This window comes from Hyla sarda, chromosome 5, assembly GCF_029499605.1.
Source record: "Hyla sarda isolate aHylSar1 chromosome 5, aHylSar1.hap1, whole genome shotgun sequence".
Taxonomy (NCBI): domain Eukaryota; kingdom Metazoa; phylum Chordata; class Amphibia; order Anura; family Hylidae; genus Hyla; species Hyla sarda.
The window spans coordinates 7,332,151-7,355,211 of record NC_079193.1 but is presented as its reverse complement, the minus strand read 5'-3'; the positions used below and the strand labels follow the sequence as shown (position 1 = coordinate 7,355,211).

Here is a 23,061-nt window from a genome sequence, read left to right as displayed (position 1 = left end):
CCGCGATTTTGCCGCGGCTATCCTGAACAGCCTACTGAGCTAACCGGCATGGTTTCACTTTCACTTTATACGCGGCGTTCAACTTTGAACGCTACGTCTAAAGGGTTAATAGCGCACGGCACCGCGATCAATGCCGCGCACTATTAGCCACGGGCCCGAACCGCTATTATAGATCGGGAGCGGACACATGACGTTCCAGTACGTCATGTGTCCTGAAGGGGTTAAACGGGTACTCCAGTGGAAAACTTTTATCAACTGGTGCCAGAAAGTTAAACAGATTTGTAAAATTACTTCTATAAAAAATTCTTAATCCTTCCAGGATTATTAGCGGCTGTAAACTACAAAGGAAGTTCTTTTCTTTTGGGATTTATCTGTCACGAGCACAGTGCTCTCTGCTGACACCTCTGTCCATTTTAGGAACTTTCCAGACCAGCAGATGTTTGCTATGGGAATTCTTTTCTGCTCTGAACAGTTCCTGACATGGACAGAGGATTCAGCAGAAAGCACTGTGGTCCTGACAAAAGAACTCCAAAAAGAAAAGAATTTCCTCTGTGGTATACAGCAGCTGATAAGTACTGGAAGGATTAAGATTTTTTTAATAGAAGTAATTTACAAATCTGTTTAACTTTGTTTTTTTTTATTTATTTTTTTTGTTAAATGAACTGGTCATTTAAAAAAAAACAACAATAATAATAATAAAAAAAATAAAATAAAGGTTCCACCAGAGTACCCCTTTAAAGAGGTTGAAGCTCTGTCCTGATAATGCAGGTCCGTGTCACATGAGATCACTGATACACAATAACATGATCTGCATTAGAAGAACTAGATGATAACCATGAACATTGTCATTCACTGACAGCAAGCAGAGGATATATGAATCCAGACAAAGATTAGATTACAAAAGATACAGAACTTTTTGTTGGATAAAAATAAATGGGCAACATCTGTGCGATTGCGTTTAGGACAGAATAGTCTGATCTCCAGTGCAGCCATTCTAGTGTTGGGTCACCAGTATGTAGTGGTTATTAGCAACCAAAATTGACCAAGGAAGTACAGTGATCCCTCAATATTAATTGGTTCCAGGACGACCATTGTATGTTGAGACCAGAACTCTATGGAAACCTGGTAATTGGTTCTAAAGGCACCAAAATGTCATCCAAAAATAGGAAAAAGTGAGAATTAAAGAAAAATAAATAGATAACTAAAACAGATAAAGCAAATCCTTATATATAAAAGTAATAAAGATCTGCTGGGAGCTGTAATCACTGTCTATTTCAGTGTTTCCCAAGCATGGAGCCTCCATCTGTTGCAAAACTACAACTCCCAGCATGCCCGGACAGCCAAAGGCTGTCCAGGCATGCTGGGAGTTGTAGTTTTGCAACAGCTGGGGGCACCCTGCTTGGGAAACACTGGTCTATGTAGAGGACAGGAGCTTCTTCAGGGTCCTGTACAGTACACAGTGTCCTAAAAAAGTAACATGGAGCCGCCCTCACCTGGTGTCCAAAGGAGCAGATAACCCTGGTACAGGTAAAGAGTACAGAACATGTAATACCTTCCTGTACTGTAGGGGGCGCTACCAGACACCAGTCAGTGTATACACTTCAGTAATACAGGTAAAGAGTACAGAACATGTAATACCTCCCTGTACTGTAGGGGGCGCTACCAGACACCAGTCAGTGTATACACTTCAGTAATACAGGGGTTTTACCAGTGAATGCCCATTCTGATTGCTCAGTTCTTCCGGCCATTGACACGTTTCACAGATCCGGACTGTTCGGAGCATTGTATGTTGAGTGTGGTTTCAACTTACAATGGTCCAGAAAAGACCATTGTATGTTGAAACTATTGTATGTTGAAACTATTGTATGTTGAAACTATTGTAAGTTAAGGGATCACTGTACAACCGGGGACAGGGTTACGAGGGCCCAATTGATGTGTGGGGTAAAGGCCCTTTTGCTCTGATCCCAAAGGTGCCACTGAAGAGAAAACTGCTAGAAAAAAAAAAAAAAACTTCCTGCTGTGTATAATAGAAAAGAGTGAAATCTTACAGGACATTAGAGCTGCTGTGTATGGGGCAACACAGACCGCTCAGATCATACAGGACATCACGGCTGCTGTGTATGGGGCCGCGCAGACCATACAGGACATCACAGCTGCTGTGTATGGGGCCGCACAGACCGCTCAGATCATACAGGACATCACAGCTGCTGTGTATGGGGCCGCACAGACCGCTCAGATCATACAGGACATTAGAGCTGCTGTGTATGGGGCCGCACAGACCGCTCAGATCATACAGGACATTAGAGCTGCTGTGTATGGGGCCGCACAGACTATACAGGACATCACGGCTGCTGTGTATGGGGCCGCACAGACCATACAGGACATCACGGCTGCTGTGTATGGGGCCGCACAGACCATACAGGACATCACGGCTCCTGTGTATGGGGCCGCACAGACCATACAGGACATCACGGCTCCTGTGTATGGGGCCGCACAGAGCGCTCAGATCATACAGGACATCACGGCTGCTGTGTATGGGGCCGCACAGACTATACAGGACATCACGGCTGCTGTGTATGGGGCCCAACAGGGTGGTCAGATCATACAGGACATCACGGCTGCTGTGTATGGGGCCGCACAGACTATACAGGACATCACGGCTGCTGTGTATGGGGCCCAACAGGGTGGTCAGATCATACAGGACATCACGGCTGCTGTGTATGGGGCCGCACAGACCATACAGGACATCACGGCTGCTGTGTATGGGGCCGCACAGACCATACAGGACATCACGGCTGCTGTGTATGGGGCCGCACAGACCATACAGGACATCACAGCTGCTGTGTATGGGGCCGCACAGACCATACAGGACATCACGGCTGCTGTGTATGGGGCCGCACAGACCATACAGGACATCACGGCTGCTGTGTATGGGGCCTCACAGACCATACAGGACATCACGGCTGCTGTGTATGGGGCCGCACAGACCATACAGGACATCACGGCTGCTGTGTATGGGGCCGCACAGACCATACAGGACATCACGGCTGCTGTGTATGGGGCCGCACAGACCATACAGGACATCACGGCTGCTGTGTATGGGGCCGCACAGACCATACAGGACATCACGGCTGCTGTGTATGGGGCCGCACAGACCGCTCAGATCATACAGGACATCACGGCTGCTGTGTATGGGGCCGCACAGACCATACAGGACATCACGGCTGCTGTGTATGGGGCCGCACAGACCGCTCAGATCATACAGGACATCACAGCTGCTGTGTATGGGGCCGCACAGACCATACAGGACATCACGGCTGCTGTGTATGGGGCCGCACAGACCATACAGGACATCACAGCTGCTGTGTATGGGGCCGCACAGACCATACAGGACATCACAGCTGCTGTGTATGGGGCCGCACAGACCGCTCAGATCATACAGGACATCACGGCTGCTGTGTATGGGGCCGCACAGACCATACAGGACATCACGGCTGCTGTGTATGGGGCCGCACAGACCGGTCAGATCATACAGGACATCACGGCTGCTGTGTATGGGGCCGCACAGACCGGTCAGATCATACAGGACATCACGGCTGCTGTGTATGGGGCCGCACAGACCGGTCAGATCATACAGGACATCACGGCTGCTGTGTATGGGGCCGCACAGACCGGTCAGAGCCCATGTTATCTCTGTTCACCACCAATAGTGTCTACAATAAGCATCAGAACAGGAGCATGGAGGAATGGACCTGGTCTGATGAATTACGTTCTCCATGAATGTGTGCCATAACCTGGGGAAGAGATGGCACCAGGATGCACTATGGGAAAAAGGACAAATCAGCGGGGGCAGTGCGATGGTCAATATTTGGGCAGTCTGTTTCTACAGAAGAGATAGCATAGCACAAAGTGGTGAAAAAGCTCCAGCAGCCTATGATAGAGAAATGTGTACTACAGCTTGCCAACATGTGGGGGCTCTGGCCCCCACCCCATATACTACCAGCCCTAGAATTTCATGCACAACAATGCCCACATCCTGAATAGTTATGTGTATACATTCAGTGCCCCACAACAAGGCTGGAAGCAGACCGGAAGAGTCATGAGAACATAGGCCCAATGTCTGCCCCCCCCTTACTCCTGCCTCCAAACACTCATCAAGTATCCCACATGCCCCAATGGCTCTGCTATAACACTACTGGCAGCGACCTCCCCTGCTATAACAATACTGGCAGCGGCCTTCTCTGCAGCCGGGACACATCTCATCAGCTTCTATACAGGAACACAACATGCAGTAAAGACAAAAGGAACAAAGCAACATTACAGTATGGCAGCCTTATGCTTCCACGCTGGCCAAGAGTAACGCTCTCCCTCCTCCGTGTAGGATCCTCTGATGTAATGTCACAGCTATCTCCTTCTGACCACGCTGCACAGAGCCAATAGCTGCCTCATCCCAGACAGGATGAACAGAAGGCCGGCCGGGCCACGCCTGAAGCTGGAGACTCTGTGTCATCTGCCAACAAAGGGGGTGTGCAAGCCAGGACGGCAACACAATATACAGATAAGAGGGGGGCGCATGCAGGATCGCAATAGAATATACTAATAAAGGGGCAGTGCACATCAGATCAGCAATATAATATACTGATATAAAAGTGGTGAGCAAGCCAAGACCGCTAAATATACTGATAAAGGATGGGGGACGAACAGAGCCATAATATTTCAATATAAGGGGGGGATGCCACACCAGGAGAGCAAGAAAACATAATGATAAAGGGGGTGTGCATACCAGAACAACTATACAATATACCGATATAAAGGGGGACACACCAGGAGAGCAACACAATATACTAATAAAAGGGGAGGTGCACGCTGGGGCAGCAATACAATACACAGATATAAAGGGGGGGGGGGGGACACAGCAGGGCAGTAATATAATACACAGATATAAGGGGGGGACACAGCAGGGCAGCAATATAATACACAGATATAAGGGGGGGGGACACAGCAGGGCAGCAATATAATACACAGATATAAGGGGGGGGGGGGGACACAGCAGGGCAGCAATATAATATACTGATATAAGGGGGGGCATGCCAGATACATGGAAAGGAATCGGACTTACTCGATTTACAGTGATGGAGAAAACGTATCTATTCTACATCACACAGGAGGTCGCCTTTCGCCATATCATGCTCATGGAAAGCACCAAGTATTCCAGAAATTATTTCAATTATAGATAAAGAGGCCCTAGGAAAAATAGGAGCAATGTTTGGCCATTACTCTAAAAATAAATAAATGAAAACCATTCTGCCCCTTGTTGCGCCTAATGAAGCCCAATTATTGCAGGTGGTACTCCAGCTGACTACACCAAGTAAGGCTTAAGACAGGGATGTTGAATTCACCTACACAACCCCCCCCCCCCCCCCCATTACAACTAAATAGCCAAAGGGTGTCTGGCATGCTGGGAGTTGTAGTTTTATATAGCCAAAAACAAAGAGACCCACAATACTAATATTATTTCAAAAAGTATAACAATCTTTATTAGACAATAAAAAACAGTTCTAAAAAATAGGTAAAAGGCAGAGGATGACCTTACGCAGGAGACAACAGGTGCCAGTGGACCTGGTATGGGTAATGTAGGTATTCAATCAAGAACATACATAATATAAGGCTGGCGTAGCTGCATGCTTATAATATCGTAACAATAGATATAATATCTAACATACATTGAGAGCAGCAATGCAATACCACAGACATAAATAGGAAATACCTAAAAAAAGACTACCTGTCATATACCCAAAGGCCAGGAGCACCAAGCACCAACACCCCAACGCACGTTTCGCGTATGGGCTTCGTCAGGGGGCGCCCCCTGACGAAGCCTATACGCGAAACGTGCGTTGGGGTGTTGGTGCTTGGTGCTCCTGGCCTTTGGGTATATGACAGGTAGTCTTTTTTTAGGTATTTCCTATTTATGTCTGTGGTATTGCATTGCTGCTCTCAATGTATGTTAGATATTATATCTATTGTTACGATATTATAAGCATGCAGCTACGCCAGCCTTATATTATGTATGTTCTTGATTGAATACCTACATTACCCATACCAGGTCCACTGGCACCTGTTGTCTCCTGCGTAAGGTCATCCTCTGCCTTTTACCTATTTTTTAAACCTGTTTTTTATTGTCTAATAAAGATTGTTATACTTTTTGAAATAATATTAGTATTGTGGGTCTCTTTGTTTTTGGCTATATATTGGTACCCCCGGGACCTACATACGGCACGTATTGTCTTGCCGTTCTTGTTGTTTGGCTGAGTTGTAGTTTTGCAGAAGCTTGAGGCAGCCTAGCTGGAAAAAACTGGCCCACACGATCATCAAACCTGGCAGGTGAAAAAAAGAAAAAAAAACTATCCGTGCACCAGCTGGATTAGGATGAACAGATGTATATAGCAATATAGTATTATGATAAATGCTTTACATAGCAGAACATCCTATGTCCTAGGCCTGGAATCGTTCCGCTGCTGTATTACAGGGTGTCTGTGTATTGGACCAAATAACTCAGCAAAAAAAAAAAAAAGAAATCAACTATTCATGACCACGGTCATTAAATATGGATGTCTGTGCTGGAGATAGGGAGGAGCCGCTCAGAGATGATCCTCAGCTGTCCGTCTCTCCCCGAGATAATCCTACACACAAGTGTCTCCCTCATTCACCGCACAGGGAAGCGGCCGCTCTATACGTGACGTGTCGCCATGAGTGACGTTTCGTATACAGACGCCAACAGAGCGATGAAATTGCTTTCCCTGTATTGATCATAGAAAACGCACCGTCACCTGGGGAATAGCTGAAAGCGGAGGTCACATCAAATCCTGACTACTTAAGCCAGGGACCCCCATATAAGGGTGGGTTCACACCACGTTTTGTTAATGCGGGGGGGCAGTTAACGGGTCAGCTAATTTATTCCCCGTATCCGGTTTTGTGACAGACCTAAAAGAGTGGTATACCACGATTTTAGGTTCGGTCACAAATCCGGATACGAGGCAAAAATGAGACGACCAGTCACTCTCTGAGGCTGGGTTCACATCACGTTTTCTCCCATACGGGAGCGCAAACCTCGCACTCCCGTATGCGGTCCCAAATGTAATTAATTTCAATGAGCCGGCCGGAGTGAAATGTTCGGTCGGCTCATTTTTGCGCCATATGCACTTTTACAACTGGACCTACAACCATGGTTGACCATAGTCGGCTCATTGAAATGAATTACATACGGGAGCGCATAGAAAGGCATGCGGGAGCGCAAGGTTTTAGCTCCCCCTGCCATATTCGCTCCCGTATGGGAGAAAACGTGATGTGAACCTGCCCTGACTCCGGTCTGCTCATTCAAATGAATGAGATGGGGTACGGGAGGGCCCGGTTTTCACTCCCCCAGCCGGATCCAGTCCCCGTATTGACTAATCGTGGTTTAAATGTACCCGAAGACCCATGGAGCAGGTCCCCCAACTGTTACAAACTGCAGCCCACAATATACTGCAGGCGTGATGAGAGTTTTGTAACAAGCTGGAGGGCCACAAGTTTGTGAACACTGATCACGATATCTCTAGGAGGGCCCTTTAAAGGCACGCACCAGGAGAACACGCCGTAAAACACCAGTCTTCACTTATGGGGAGCAGATTCTCTATTAATTCCCTATTTAGGAAGCACAGATAATCCTCCCACTTCTATTCTTCTCATTGTTGAACTATTATTCTAACCAGAGAAATGAAGTTTTCGTTACGAATGCCAAAGCTGGAAGCAGCAAGTGGAGCAGAAGGAGAGAGGGTACAAGGACGGCAGGAGCCAAGTGTGAAGATGTCAGCCATTAACCGTGTCACAACCGGGCCACGGAGCCAACAACAGACAAGGCCGGATAGTGGCTCGTGCAATCACTGATTCCACACGGATGCAGCCCTTGGCACGTAGTGTACACACATATGCTGCAATCACAGTGACTTATCAATGCCGCTCTAGACACGTAGTGTACCCCCAGACAATGGCTTTAAAGGGGTAGTCCAGTGGTGAAAAACTTATCCCCTATCCTAAGGATAGGGGATAAGTTTGAGATCGCGGGGGGTCCGACCGCTGGGGCCCCCTGCGATCTCTCTGTACGGGGCCCTGGCTCTTGGCCCAGATAGCGGGTGTCGACCCCCGCACGAAACGGCGGCCGACATGCCCCCTCAATACATCTCTATGGCAGAGCGGAGATTGCCGAAGGCAGCGCTTCGGCTCTGCCATAGAGTTTTATTCCCGCGGGCTGTCGGGGCTCCGTACAGGAGATCGCAGGGGGCCCCAGCGGTCGGACCCCCCGCGATCTGCAACTTATCCCCTATCCTTAGGATAGGGGATAAGTTGCTCACCACTGAGTCACCACTGGACTACTCCTTTAAGGGACCCTGTCATCACTTTCATGCTGCCTGAACCATAAGTCATTGGCGCCACGTGTTCCCAGTTTGTATGTGGCATTGCAGCTCAGAACCCAATTAAGTCAAGGAGTTGTAATACCACACAAACCTGAGGCCAGTGGCGCTGTTTTAAGAAGTTTACTATGTTTTTCTTCTAATACAGGTCAACCATTTAAAGGGGTACTCCGGTGGAAAACCAATTTTTTTTTAATCAACTGGTGCCAGAAAGTTAAATAGATTTGTAAATCACTTCTATATAAAAATATTAATCCTTCCAGTACATAGCTACTGTATACTACAAAGGAAGTTGTATTTCTTTCTGGTATTCTTTTCTGTCTGACCACAGTGCTCTCTGCTGACACGTGTCAGGAACTGTCCAGAGTAGAAGCAAATCCCTATAGCAGTGGTCTTCAACCTGCAGACCTCCAGATGTTGCAAAACTACAACTCCCAGCATGGCCGGACAGCCGTTGGCTGTCCGGCCATGCTGGGAGTTGTAGTTTTGCAACATCTGGAGGTCCGCAGGTTGGAAACCACTGGCCTATAGCAAACCTCACAGTTCCTGATACGGACAGAGGTGTCAGCAGAGAGCACTGTGGTCAGACAGAAACGAATTCCAGAAAGAAATACAACTTCCTCTGGAACATACAGCAGCTGATAAGTACTGGAAGGATTAAGCTTTTTAAATAGAAGTGATTTACAAATCTGTTTAATTTTCTGGCATCAGTTGATTTAAAAAAAATAAATAAATATTGTTTCCCACTGGAGTACCCCTTTAATAAGGAAACTGACAGCCAGTTCAGCCGCACTAAACCAAATACATGGGCTCATAGTACAGGAGAACCGGATTACAACAAGGTATCTATCACTTATCTGAACCTGCGGCCTGGCCATACATAATAGATGAGCCTGACGAGTTCAGGACTGGCCTTTCATCTAATGTTTATGACGGCCTCCCGGCTCTACCCCGAAAAAAAAAGATGTTTGAGGGGTGTGAGAAGAATGGTGCCTATTGGATTGCAAATTAACAATTCTTTGGTTGCCACAAAGTCTACCTACCTTCTCCTCACAGAGAACACGAGCATAGATGTGTACAGCAGGAAGGGGCTCAGTGGTACCGACCCATAGCGGGGCAGTCTACACCGCTTTATACTGCAGCCTGTGAAAATCTTTTCTGTACATGCCATGATCCAGCCAATGCAGTGTTACCAATCAATTAGATTTGAATTCGAGTCACAAAAATGTGCAAAAAATGCTACAAAGAACATCATTCATGAAAGCCAGGACTGAAGACAATGAGATGTAAAAACCCAACGTGATGTGTGACAGCCATGATCTACAAGCAGCTCTGACCCCCTAGGACAATGATCGTGCCCCCCTAGGCAATAAGAAACTATACAATGGGACAAAGTTAAAAAGGAGAAAAATAAATAAATAAGTAATGCAATAAAAGTTACTGAGATTTGCACTGTGCATGTTCAGACACCAGAAATATACTGCATCTGTGGGGAACCTCAAGTCAGTGGGAAAGCACCAGTCACCAGGAATAGGACATGAAGCAGCTGAAGGCTGTGACTATACGGTGACGCAAGGATCGCAGCCTATGGTGATGCAGTGTGACACGTCAATCCTTGGATTGCTCAAGTGTAAAAGTGGCACAAATAATTTTGGTCACATGATTTAGATGTGATCTGCTGTCGCACAACCAAAGTTGCCATTTAGCCTAGGTCAGGCATAGGCAACCTTCGGCACTGCAGATGTTTTGGACTACATCTCCCATGATGCTCTTACAGCCAAAATACTGCAAAAGCATCAAGGGAAATGTAGTCCAAAACATCAGTGCCGAAGGATGCCTATGCCTTAATAAAAGTGATGAAATCTGTAATAACAGGATGTTTATTTAACCAAAAAAAAACAAAAAAAAAAAAAAACACCACAATATATGGGGCCTAAAACTGTAAAAAAAAATAAATTTAGAAATAATGGCCGAAATTTTTCATTGTCTTTAGACTTTTTGGGGGGTTTATTTGCGCCTTCTGGTTTACACATTTCTAGTGATTTTGATTTGCAATCCACATGATATGGACGGGTTTTATGAACTGCACCTTTTTGTGAAAAGGCACAAAAAAGGCTCAAAGCCACTGAAAAGTCTCAAACTACACCAGCCCAGACTTAGCTTAGCTTTTTGGTGTATGTGAAGGGAGAAATTTCAGAAAACTTGACCTGAACAAAGTTAATCAAATGCTCTGTCACCATTTAATAAATTTGGCGCTCCTACACATCACACAATACACCTACAATGATAAGTGCCGGCCCATATATCACAGGTGAAGGGATAGTGTGTACGACATGCTGCTCTTTATTCTCACGCTGTAAAGCATGGTGGACACAGACCCGCCACAACACAAAATGATGCCCATGTCAGCCATGTGTGCCAGCCGGGAACCAAGCACAGGGCTGGTAATGACAGTGGGATTGGCAGCCGCCTGTCCTCATCTGCCCTCACAATCAGGAATCCCCATAAGGTGCTTAGAGAGCAGTCAGAGCAAATAGGGGATGGCGGAGAGTATGCACAACCATCTCTCCATATATTTACTTAGTGAGGTCATCCTAATGTGCCGGGTCCCCCTTACTAGTGATCAGTTGGGGTCTCACCAATCTCAGGCCCCTTTCACAATGCTGTTTGCCCTATCAAAAGGCCGTCAGGCACTTATTTTTTTGTGCCTTAAAGGGGTTGTGTGCTGCCCTGACTTTCGGAGCTCCGCTCACAGCGTCCGGAAGTTCATTACTCCGAACGCTGTGTGCGGGCTTCCGTGTTCGCGGCCGCCGGGCGTGACGTCTCGCCCGGCCCCTCTACCAAAGTCTATGGGAAGGGGGCGTGACAGCGGTCGCGCCCCCTTCCCATAGGCTTTCGTTGAGGGGCCGGGCGAGACGTCACGAGGGGGCGGGCGAGACGTCACGAGGGGGCGGGCGAGACGTCACGAGGGGGCGGGCGAGACGTCACGAGGGGGCGGGCGAGACGTCACGAGGGGGCGGGCGAGACGTCACGAGGGGGCGGGCGAGACGTCACGAGGGGGCGGCCGCGAACACAGAGGCCCGCACACAGCGTTCGGCGTAATGAACTTCCGGTCGCTGTGAGCGGAGCTCCGAAAGTCAGGGCAGTGCACAACCCAAAAAGGATAGGTGATAAGATGTCAGATCGCCGGGGTCCCGCCGCTGGGAGCAACACCCACCTGTAACTGCTTCCGGAAGTGCTGGTGGCTCTCAGGATAATTCCTCCCGACCACGGAAGATCGTGATGTCATGACTCTGCCCCCGTGTGACATCACGCCCCGCCCTCTCAATGCAAGTCTATGGGAGGGGCGTGGCATCACACAGGGGCGGAGTCGTGACGTCACGATCTTCCGTCCCTGTGGTCAGGAGAAATTAGCCAGAGAGCCTCCAGTGCTTCCGGAAGCAGTTACAGGTGGGTGCTGCTTGCTATATTGCGAGGGTCCCCAGTGGCCGGACCCCGGCGAGCTGACATCTTATCCCCTATCCCCTAAATCCCCTCCCCCCCGCTATTCTCCCCGGCTTCCCCGACGGACGTCACACTGCCATGACACAACGGCAGCGTAAAAAGAAGCCTAATAGTTATTACCTGCGAGTAGATCAGTGATTCCAGCAGATATCACCGTGTAATGAGAAGATGTGATACAATGTTTCAATGTCCTGAATATTTACTGCTTGATACAATGTGTCACTGCTGGCTGTTACAAGTTTGCCTTCAACAGCAAGCAGAGATCTTTAAAGGATTACTTTATTTTGGTAAAATGTATCCCTTATCCAAAGGATAGGAGATAGGATAGGGGATAATTTTTACTAAACCGGAGTACGCCTTTAAAAACCTGGACGAACTGACCTATAAAATAGAGCAGTGGTCTTAAAACTGTAGACCTCTAGCTGTTGCAAAACTACAAATCCCAGCATGCCCGGACAGCCAACTGATGTCCGGACATGCTGGGATTTGTAGTTTTGCAACAGCTGGAGGTCCACAGTTTTGAGGCCACTGCTGTGGTGTATGAACATTGGACAACACCTTTTCATTTGCTTTCCTCCAGACACAGCACTAAAACGTGAAATGTCTCCACTAGCCATGTCCGCTCGGCAGCCTCCGGGGGGGTCCTGTGGATACAGTATTGTAATAGTCACTATGGAAAGTGAGGTATGGTGCAGCCTTGTAAAGGTACGCAGCTCTCCTGGATCGTCCTCCACACCTCCCGCCCATTGTTTATCACCGTCATCACAATTACAGCCGGGTACTTTGCTCCTTCACCCTGAGCTCTGCATATAAACACAGACGAGTATATTCCACTGAACCACGACACTGAAAGGGCCAAACCCCTGTCTATGTTTAACACCACAGCTTGTCACCTCTCCCTGGATATGACCTTGTTACCATTACACCGTATCCTGTCCCATCTCCCTAGATATTATAATGGGCCTGTAAACTGCACTCGAGAAGGGCAAATGCTTCTCAATAGGGTCTGTACACTGCATAACTGCACCCCACAATCTGTCCCTGTATACAGCACCCCATCACCTCTCCCTGTATACAGCCAGTACAGGGCACCCCACCATCTGTCCCTGTATACAGCACCCCATCACCTCTCCCTGTATACAGCCAGTACAGGGCACCCCATCATCTCTCCCTGTATACAGCCAGTACAGTGCATCCCATCATCTCTCCCTGTATATAGCACCCCATCACCTCTCCCTGTATACAGCCAGTACAGTGCATCCCATCATCTCTCCCTGTATATAGCACCCCATCACCTCTCCCTGTATACAGCCAGTACAGGGCACCCCATCATCTCTCCCTGTATACAGCCAGTACAGGGCACCCCACCATCTGTCCCTGTATACAGCACCCCATCACCTCTCCCTGTATACAGCCAGTACAGTGCACCCCACCATCTGTCCCTGTATACAGCACCCCATCACCTCTCCCTGTATACAGCCAGTACAGGGCACCCCATCATCTCTCCCTGTATACAGCACCCCATCATCTCTCCCTGTATACAGCCAGTACAGTGCATCCCATCATCTCTCCCTGTATATAGCACCCCATCACCTCTCCCTGTATACAGCCAGTACAGGGCACCCCATCATCTCTCCCTGTATACAGCCAGTACAGGGCACCCCACCATCTGTCCCTGTATACAGCACCCCATCACCTCTCCCTGTATACAGCCAGTACAGTGCACCCCACCATCTGTCCCTGTATACAGCACCCCATCACCTCTCCCTGTATACAGCCAGTACAGGGCACCCCATCATCTCTCCCTGTATACAGCACCCCATCATCTCTCCCTGTATGCAGCCAGTACAGTGCATTCCATCATCTCTCCCTGTATACAGCACCCCATCACCTCTCCCTGTATACAGCCAGTACAGTGCACCCCATCATCTCTCCCTGTATACAGCCAGTACAGTGCACCCCATCATCTGTCCCTGTATATAGCACCCCATCATCTCTCCCTGTATACAGCCAGTACAGTGCACCCCATCATCTCTCCCTGTATACAGCCAGTACAGTGCACCCCATCATCTCTCCCTGTATACAGCACCCCATCATCTCTCCCTGTATACAGCCAGTGCAGTGCACCCCACAATCTCTCCCTGTATACAGCACCATATCATCTCTCCCTGTATACAGCACCCCATCATCTCTCCCTGTATACAGCACGTACACTGCTCCTCATCATCTCTCCCCGTATACGGCCTGTACACTGGACCCATCATCTCTCCCTGTATACAGCAATATATATGACCCATAACCCACAGTAGCTTAGGCGAGTTAGGAAACACCTCAAGAACCTAAAAACAGAATCAGAGGATGCGGGGACCAACAGAGCGGGGACCAACAGAGCGGGGACCAACAGAGCGGGGACCAACAGAGCGGGGACCAACAGACGTCTGCCACTGCTGATTATAAAGACCACTGGCCCCTAATGGGACTTGTTCAGAGGATGGGAGTCAGTATGGAGGCTGGGAGTAGTTAGGAATAAGACTCCAAGACCAGTATAGCAAACGGGAGCAGTCAGTATGGTGGGTGGGAGAAGACCATGGATGGATGTAGTCAGTATGGAGGGTGTGAGCATCTGGAGACCCAAGGACATGTATAGAGGGAGGAAGCAGTCAGTCAGGGAGTGAGCAGAGCCTGGGATCAGTATGGAGGTGAGGGGGGGCGCTCCGGGTGCAGTCAGTATAGTGATGAGGGGGGGGGGGGCTCCGGGTGCAGTCAGTATAGTAATGAGGGGGGGGGGGGGCTCCGGGTGCAGTCAGTATAGTGAGGGGGGGGGGCGCTCCGGGTGCAGTCAGTATAGTGAGGGGGGGGGGGCGCTCCGGGTGCAGTCAGTATAGTGAGGGGGGGGGGCGCTCCGGGTGCAGTCAGTATAGTGAGGGGGGGGGGGCGCTCCGGGTGCAGTCAGTATAGTGAGGGGGGGGGGCGCTCCGGGTGCAGTCAGTATAGTGAGGGGGGGGGGGCTCCGGGTGCAGTCAGTATAGTGAGGGGGGGGGGCTCCGGGTGCAGTCAGTATAGTGAGGGGGGGGGGCTCCGGGTGCAGTCAGTATAGTAATGAGGGGGGGCTCCGGGTGCAGTCAGTATAGTAATGAGGGGGGGCTCCGGGTGCAGTCAGTATAGTAATGAGGGGGGGCTCCGGGTGCAGTCAGTATAGTAATGAGGGGGGGCTCCGGGTGCAGTCAGTATAGTAATGAGGGGGGGCTCCGGGTGCAGTCAGTATAGTAATGAGGGGGGGCTCCGGGTGCAGTCAGTATAGTAATGAGGGGGGGCTCCGGGTGCAGTCAGTATAGTAATGAGGGGGGGCTCCGGGTGCAGTCAGTATAGTAATGAGGGGGGGCTCCGGGTGCAGTCAGTATAGTAATGAGGGGGGGCTCCGGGTGCAGTCAGTATAGTAATGAGGGGGGGCTCCGGGTGCAGTCAGTATAGTAATGAGGGGGGGCTCCGGGTGCAGTCAGTATAGTAATGAGGGGGGGCTCCGGGTGCAGTCAGTATAGTAATGAGGGGGGGCTCCGGGTGCAGTCAGTATAGTAATGAGGGGGGGCTCCGGGTGCAGTCAGTATAGTAATGAGGGGGGGCCTCCGGGTGCAGTCAGTATAGTAATGAGGGGGGGCCTCCGGGTGCAGTCAGTATAGTAATGAGGGGGGCCTCCGGGTGCAGTCAGTATAGTAATGAGGGGGGCCTCCGGGTGCAGTCAGTATAGTAATGAGGGGGGGCTCCGGGTGCAGTCAGTATAGTAATGAGGGGGGGCTCCGGGTGCAGTCAGTATAGTAATGAGGGGGGGCTCCGGGTGCAGTCAGTATAGTAATGAGGGGGGGCTCCGGGTGCAGTCAGTATAGTAATGAGGGGGGGCTCCGGGTGCAGTCAATATAGTAATGAGGGGGGGCTCCGGGTGCAGTCAGTATAGTAATGAGGGGGGGCTCCGGGTGCAGTCAGTATAGTAATGAGGGGGGGCTCCGGGTGCAGTCAGTATAGTAATGAGGGGGGGCTCCGGGTGCAGTCAGTATAGTAATGAGGGGGGGCTCCGGGTGCAGTCAGTATAGTAATGAGGGGGGGCTCCGGGTGCAGTCAGTATAGTAATGAGGGGGGGCTCCGGGTGCAGTCAGTATAGTAATGAGGGGGGGCTCCGGGTGCAGTCAGTATAGTAATGAGGGGGGGGGCTCCGGGTGCAGTCAGTATAGTAATGAGGGGGGGGGCTCCGGGTGCAGTCAGTATAGTAATGAGGGGGGGGGCTCCGGGTGCAGTCAGTATAGTAATGAGGGGGGGGGCTCCGGGTGCAGTCAGTATAGTAATAAGGGGGGGGGGCTCCGGGTGCAGTCAGTATAGTAATAAGGGGGGGGGGCTCCGGGTGCAGTAAGTATAGTAATAAGGGGGGGGGGCTCCGGGTGCAGTAAGTATAGTAATGAAGGGGGGGGCTCCGGGTGCAGTCAGTATAGTAATGAGGGGGGGGGGGCTCCGGGTGCAGTCAGTATAGTAATAAGGGGGGGGGGGCTCCGGGTGCAGTTAGTATAGTAATAAGGGGGGGGGCTCCGGGTGCAGTTAGTATAGTAATAAGGGGGGGGCTCCGGGTGCAGTTAGTATAGTAATGAAGGGGGGGGCGGCTCTGGGTGCAGTCAGTATAGTAATAAGGGGGGGGGCTCCGGGTGCAGTTAGTATAGTAATGAGGGGGGGGCGCTCTGGGTGCAGTCAGTATAGTAATAAGGGGGGGGCTCCGGGTGCAGTTAGTATAGTAATGAAGGGGGGGGCTCTGGGTGCAGTCAGTATAGTAATGAGGGGGGGGGGGGGCTCTGGGTGCAGTCAGTATAGTAATGGGGGGGGGGCTCCGGGTGCAGTCAGTATAGTAATGGGGGGGGGGCTCTGGGTGCAGTCAGTATAGTAATGAGGGGGGGCTCTGGGTGCAGTCAGTATAGAGATGAGGAATGACCGGAGGTGAGAAGACCAGGGGGCGGCACTATGGACACATCCAGTCGGACACTCACCTGAGACACCGGCGGCCTCGCTCCGTCTCGCGGACAGTCAGCGGTAAATCACGGATCCTCACACTCGGCCGCCACCGTTAGAAACTGCAGAAACCTCCAGAGACGGGCCGCTCCCCCTCAGCGAGGGCACTGACAGACTGACTGGAGAGCCAATCACAAGTGACGATAAAACGCTAGCCGGTCCTATCAGCCAATGAAAAAACACGTTGCGACCAGGGGCGGAGCCACCTCCTGAAGATGATCCAATGAGAAGGACGGAAACGCTCCCTCAGCCGCAGCTGGCCTAGAGGCGGGACTAAGAAAAACAGGCAGATAACGAACAGGGAGATCAGCCAATCAGCAGGGCGGGTATAGGCGCCTTCAGCCAGTAGAAGCGGCGGGGACCGTGTGGAGTTTATAAATAGAGCGTCACTCCGGGAGCCGCCGGTGTAGAGCGGAGGATAGTGGTGATATGTGGCTGTAATGTTACCGTAGCGATAGCGGCCCCGCCCTGTGTGACACGTTCACTCCGTATAGATAGAGCGCTGCCATACACTGCCAACCACCAGCCAATCAGCATTAAGGAGTGGTCGTGACTGACAAGTAAATGCGTCATAGTTAGCCAATAGGATTGCAAAGGAAGGGCGTGGCCGCATGAGCGGGGATTCCCGCTGGATTTTTGTAAAGAAAAGTATCAGTGACCTCACCAGCAGAATAGTGAGTGCAGCTCAGGAGTATAATACAGGATATAACTCAGGATCAGTACAGGATAAGTAATGTAATGTATGTACACAGTGACCTCACCAGCAGAATAGTGAGTACAGCTCTGGAGTATAATACAGGATATAACTCAGGATCAGTACAGGATAAGTAATGTAATGTATGTAGACAGTGATCTCACCAGCAGAATAGCGAGTACAGCTCTGGAGTATAATACAGGATATAACTCAGGATCAGTACAGGATAAGTAATGTAATGTATGTACACAGTGACCTCACCAGCAGAATAGTGAGTACAGCTCTGGAATATAATACAGGATATAACTCAGGATCAGTACAGGATAAGTAATGTAATGTATGTACACAGTGACCTCACCAGCAGAATAGTGAGTACAGCTCTGGAGTATAATACAGGATATAACTCAGGATCAGTACAGGATAAGTAATGTAATGTATGTACACAGTGATCTCACCAGCAGAATAGTGAGTACAGCTCTGGGGTATAATACAGGATATAACTCAGGATCAGTACAGGATAAGTAATGTATGTACACAGTGACCTCACCAGCAGAATAGTGAGTGCAGCTCTGGAGTATAATACAGGATATAAATCGAGATTTTCCTAGCTAACGTGACGGAAAATATAAGTTATATGAAGACAGGAGGCGAGTATCTTGCATTAATCTTTCTTTAATTAATGCCCATAGCAGAAAAAATCTTTATACAAACGTTTTTAATAAAATCTTTTAAAAAACTACATATCCCAGCAGTCCCCTGTGAACTCCTCCTCCTATCCCAGCATGCTGGCTGCTATATAAGGGACTGCTTGAAGATCCTCTTTCTTTATGCGAACTGCATGACCGTCACCAGAACCACGGAACGCCGGAATCCGGGACAGCTCCTCCTCGGTATCTCCGAACCTCCGGCCAACAGGACCGAAAACCGGGAACGAAACTGTTAAGGAACAATTGCAACAGAACATATCAGGCTGCACCGAAACACCGCTGTCTTCGTCTTCTCCTTTCAATACCCTGGAAGGAAAACAAAAACACCATAACAGGGAGGGTAGGGAGGGAAGATACTCGCCTCCTGTCTTCATATAACTTATATTTTCCGTCACGTTAGCTAGGAAAATCTCGATTTATATATCAGACAGGAGGCTCATATCTTGCAATTTTAAAGCTACTACTTAAACATAGACAATAAAACAAATCAGAGGATCGATACAGAAACATGATCATTTGGTCGGAAATAGAATTGTCGAAAAGTCAATTCAGACGACCAGTCAGCGGCCATTAAGAGGTCTGAAAGAGAACCACCAGAAATAACTACTTTAGTGGCCATAGCCCCTCTCGAAGAGTGGGCACCAAATAGGGAAATGTCAATCCCCGCCATCTCCATGGCCGACCTTACCCACCTGGCCAAGGTGGCCGAGGTGACAGGCAAATGAGGTTGAACATAAGATACTAATAACTGAGTATGAGAAAGAGATCGTAAAGACGCTGTGCGTGTCTCATACGCTTGAAGACAACGTACCACGCATAGTCGGGGATGTGTCGGAAAAAAGGGGTAAAAGACCGACTGTAGTCCTGTCTTGGTCCTGCGAACAACAGAAAATCTGACCCCTTCAGGTGAAAACTGCCGTCTAGAGATGTCGAGAGCTCTGACATCCGATACCCTCTTAATGGAAACCAGACATAATAACATAGTCAATTTGAATGACAGAATCTTTAAGGACAGTGAATCATTGTCTTCCCAAGAGGAAAACATGTCTAAAATCCGGGAGACATCCCAGGTCGACTGATATCGAGGACGAGGAGGACGTTTAAATTTCACTCCACGTAACAGTCGGCATACTAATGGATGTTCGCCCACCGGTAAAGCATCTACCGGGCAATGATACGCCGCTATAGCGGATCTGTAAACATTAAGGGAACTGTAAGATTTTCCAGCCTCAAATGATTCTGCTAAATAATTCACTACAACTGAAACAGGTGCCTGAACGGGATCAATTTGTCGTTGATCACACCAACGAACCCACAAGGCCCAGGCTGATCGATATGCCGATCTAGTCCCTGGGGCCCAGGCCAAGGCGAGGAGGTCTCTAGCTGATTGTGAAAGGTCCTCACCTGTGTCTGGCACCCCAAAACCAACCACCCGAGGAGCGGAAGGTTGCCTTCCATGACCAACGGATGGGATTCCATGGTCGGATTCGTGAGAAGTTGAGGCGACTGGGGAAGCAATCGGGGGTAATCGACAGACATTCCCAACAGAAGGGGAAACAACGGTTGCGTCGGCCACCAAGGGGTGATCAGCACCACCGTCGCTCCCTGAGTCACTATCTGAAGAAGCACTCTGGTAATCATCTGGAAGGGGGGAAATGCATAATGGGTCCCCTCCGGCCAAGGTTGGCGAAAAGCGTCCACTGCTGACGCTTCCGGGTCCGGCCTCCAGCTGTAAAAGCGGGGTAACTGACGGTTGAGACGAGACGCAAAAAGGTCCGTATGCAACGGGCCCCAGAGATCTCGAATCGCCCGAAACACCGAGCGATCCAGCATCCAGTCGCTGGAATCGGATAGGTAACGGGAATTCCAATCCGCCACTGAATTGGATACACCTGGTAGGTATTCCGCCACTGGGATGATGTCCCGGGAAAGACAGAAATGCCAGAATTCGGATGCAATGTCCGTCAACACTCTGGATCTCGTGCCACCAAGGCGATTGACATATTGCACTGCCGCTACATTGTCCATGCGTAACAGAACGCAGCAATTGTACTTGTGCGGAAGAAAACTCTTGATGACAAAAAATGACGCCATGAGTTCCAGTGCGTTGATGTGAAGAAGGGATTCTTCTTCGGACCAACTGCCTCCTGTTGTGGCTTGCCCACAGCGAGCACCCCAACCGTGGCGGCTCGCATCCGACTCTATTATAACATCTGGGCAGGAGGTGAATATAGCTTTGCCGTTCCATTCGGCGGCATGGCGCAGCCACCAGTGCAACTCTGCTACTGCTTCCGGACAAAGGGGAATTTCGTCCGCATAGCGTAGACCCTGTCGAAGATGAAGAATTTTGAGTCTCTGAAGGGCCCGATAATGGAGAGGGGCAGGAAAAATCGCCTGAATGGAGGCTGCCAGCAGGCCGACAATTCGGGCTATCATTCTTAGCGATACCCGACCCTTGCGCAATACTGCCCAGATTTCTTTGCGAATCAGGGACAGTTTGGCGTTGGGTAAACGCAGTACGGCTTGCTCGGTATCCACCTGGAAACCTAGAAACTCCATCGTCTGGGAAGGATTCAGCACTGATTTCTTGTTGTTGATCAGGAACCCTAGTTCCTCCAACAAAGACACCGTCCATTGGCTGTGTAACAATGCCTGTTTTCTGGAATATGCCATGATTAGCAAATCGTCCAGATAGATAATCAAACGTACCCCTCTGCTCCTGAGAGCTGCCACTACTGGTTTGAGTAATTTGGTGAAGCACCAAGGGGCCGATGACAACCCGAATGGTAGGCAAGTGAATTGCCACATTCGCTCCCTCCATAGAAACCTTAGGAATGGTTGGGAGGACGGGTGCATGGGGACGGTGAGATACGCGTCCTTTAAGTCGACCTTTACTAGCCAGTCGCCCGGCCATAGTAGATCGCGCAACAGATGGATCCCCTCCATCTTGAAGTGATGGTAAGTCACATGTTGATTTAAGTCCCGTAGGTTGATCACTGGGCGATAACCGCCATCCTTCTTTTTGACAAGGAATAGGTTGCTGACAAACCCGGGAGAGAGAGGATCTACCTCTTGCACTGCCTGCTTCGATACAAGCTCTTGGAGCTCGTTGTCTATGAGATCTACGTTTAGGGAAGAAAACCGAATGGGATGTGGAATAATGTTCAATTTTGGAAGAGATTGAAAATCTATCTGGTACCCTGCTACCGTATTGAGGATCCAAGCATCTGCCGTAATCGCGGACCAGATGTGGATAAAATACCTCAGTCTGCCTCCCACCAACGTGTATGGAAGAGGAGATGGGAGTGTACTCACCGGTTGTCGGGCGAGATCTGGGAAATCCTCGGCCTCCACGTCCTCGCCAGGGTCGTCCACGAGGGGGAAAGAAGGGAGCAGGTTGTGCCACAGGTAATGCGTACGGTTGCTGAGTAGGAGCGTACGGTTGAGTGGCTGGTCTAGTGTAGGGCCTGTATTGAGCCGAACGGCCGACAGGTCGCCCTCTGCCCCTGCCGGCCTTGCCAAAAACCTTTGTGTTTGGACCCGCCTTTTTTAGTGAGGTCTGGGCCTTATCTAGGCTGGTGAAAAGACTCACAAATTTATTTATGTTCTTTATGAGGTCCTCTCCGAATAATAGACCTTCAGCTGAGGGACCTGGCTCGGTTTCTGCCAAATGAGATAATTGGGGTTCCAATTTCATCAAAATAGACCGTCTACGCTCAATAGAACAAGTGGTGTTGGCACTGCCTAACATGCAGATTGCCCGTTGGGCCCAGCCTCTCAATTGTACCAGATCCACCGGTTGGGCAGTGGACGCTGCCTGTTCGGAAAGGTTAAGAATCTTGGTCAAGGGACCTAGAAGGTCCAATACGCGATCCTGGATCACCTTAAAAGATCTTTCAATTCCCTTTTTGGCATATTTGCCAGAGCGAGTCAAATATTTTACTAAGACCGGGTCTATTTCCGGTGTAGAAGCCACCTTTCTGGCCACGTAAGGTCTGGGACATTCGGCTCGCAATTTGTTGCGATTAGCTCTATCCAGGGACCTCCTGGTCCAAAATTCTATATAGTCCGCGACTTGCGGTAACGGTGCCCAATCTCCGGAGCGAGGGTGTGTGATTGCTTCCGGGCTGAAAAATGGTTGACCAAGTGAGTCTAAAAGTGTCTCGGATGGTATATCCGGAGTGGCGTCAGAATTTTCAGCCATAAACCCCGCCTCCTCTGTATCAGATTCTGAGTCTGTGGTCTCAGCCACCTCAGAGGCTTCAGAAGACTCATCATTGGACGTGTCAAAAGAGTTTGGTTTTGCTCTATTAGTGGACTTATGCCTCTTATGGTTATTCTCCTTGAGGCCCAAGGGTCGGTCATATTCTTTAACATGCGGGGTGTGACAGGCCGGGGTAGGTCCTGTCTGGGGCATATTGTTTTCTTCCCCTGCCGGGGAGTCGGAGTGTCCAGCAATATGTTTGCGCTTACTCAGCGCTTTACCTTTTTTAGGTTTCTCCCCTGACGTAGAGGGATGAGCCGCAGAGGCTAATGCAGCCTGGACGGACCTATTAATAAGGTCTTGTATTTGAGAAGCTGACATTATGTGGGAGGCTTCTGACTCTATTGCCTCACCAGCAGTAGAAGACATGCCAGGGAAAAGAGCTTTAGTGTTATCCCCTGC

At 49.8% G+C, this 23,061-nt stretch overlaps 1 protein-coding gene across 9 annotated transcripts in view; it reads right to left on the bottom strand.

Annotated features, from left to right (window-relative positions):
* Positions 1 to 17,574, bottom strand: part of LOC130272842 (microtubule-associated protein 4-like) — a 168,994-nt gene extending 151,420 nt beyond the window's left edge. For 3 of the 9 annotated variants that reach the window (XR_008843762.1, XR_008843761.1, XR_008843760.1), the window contains exon 1: positions 16,973 to 17,573. The gene's annotated coding sequence lies outside the window, so the exon portion shown is untranslated. Of the gene's footprint in view, positions 1 to 4,321; positions 4,536 to 16,972 lie in introns of those variants that run through there. The other 6 variants (XM_056518797.1, XM_056518798.1, XM_056518799.1 and 3 more) reach the window with 4 other exon arrangements.
* Positions 17,575 to 23,061: the final 5,487 nt, after the last annotated feature.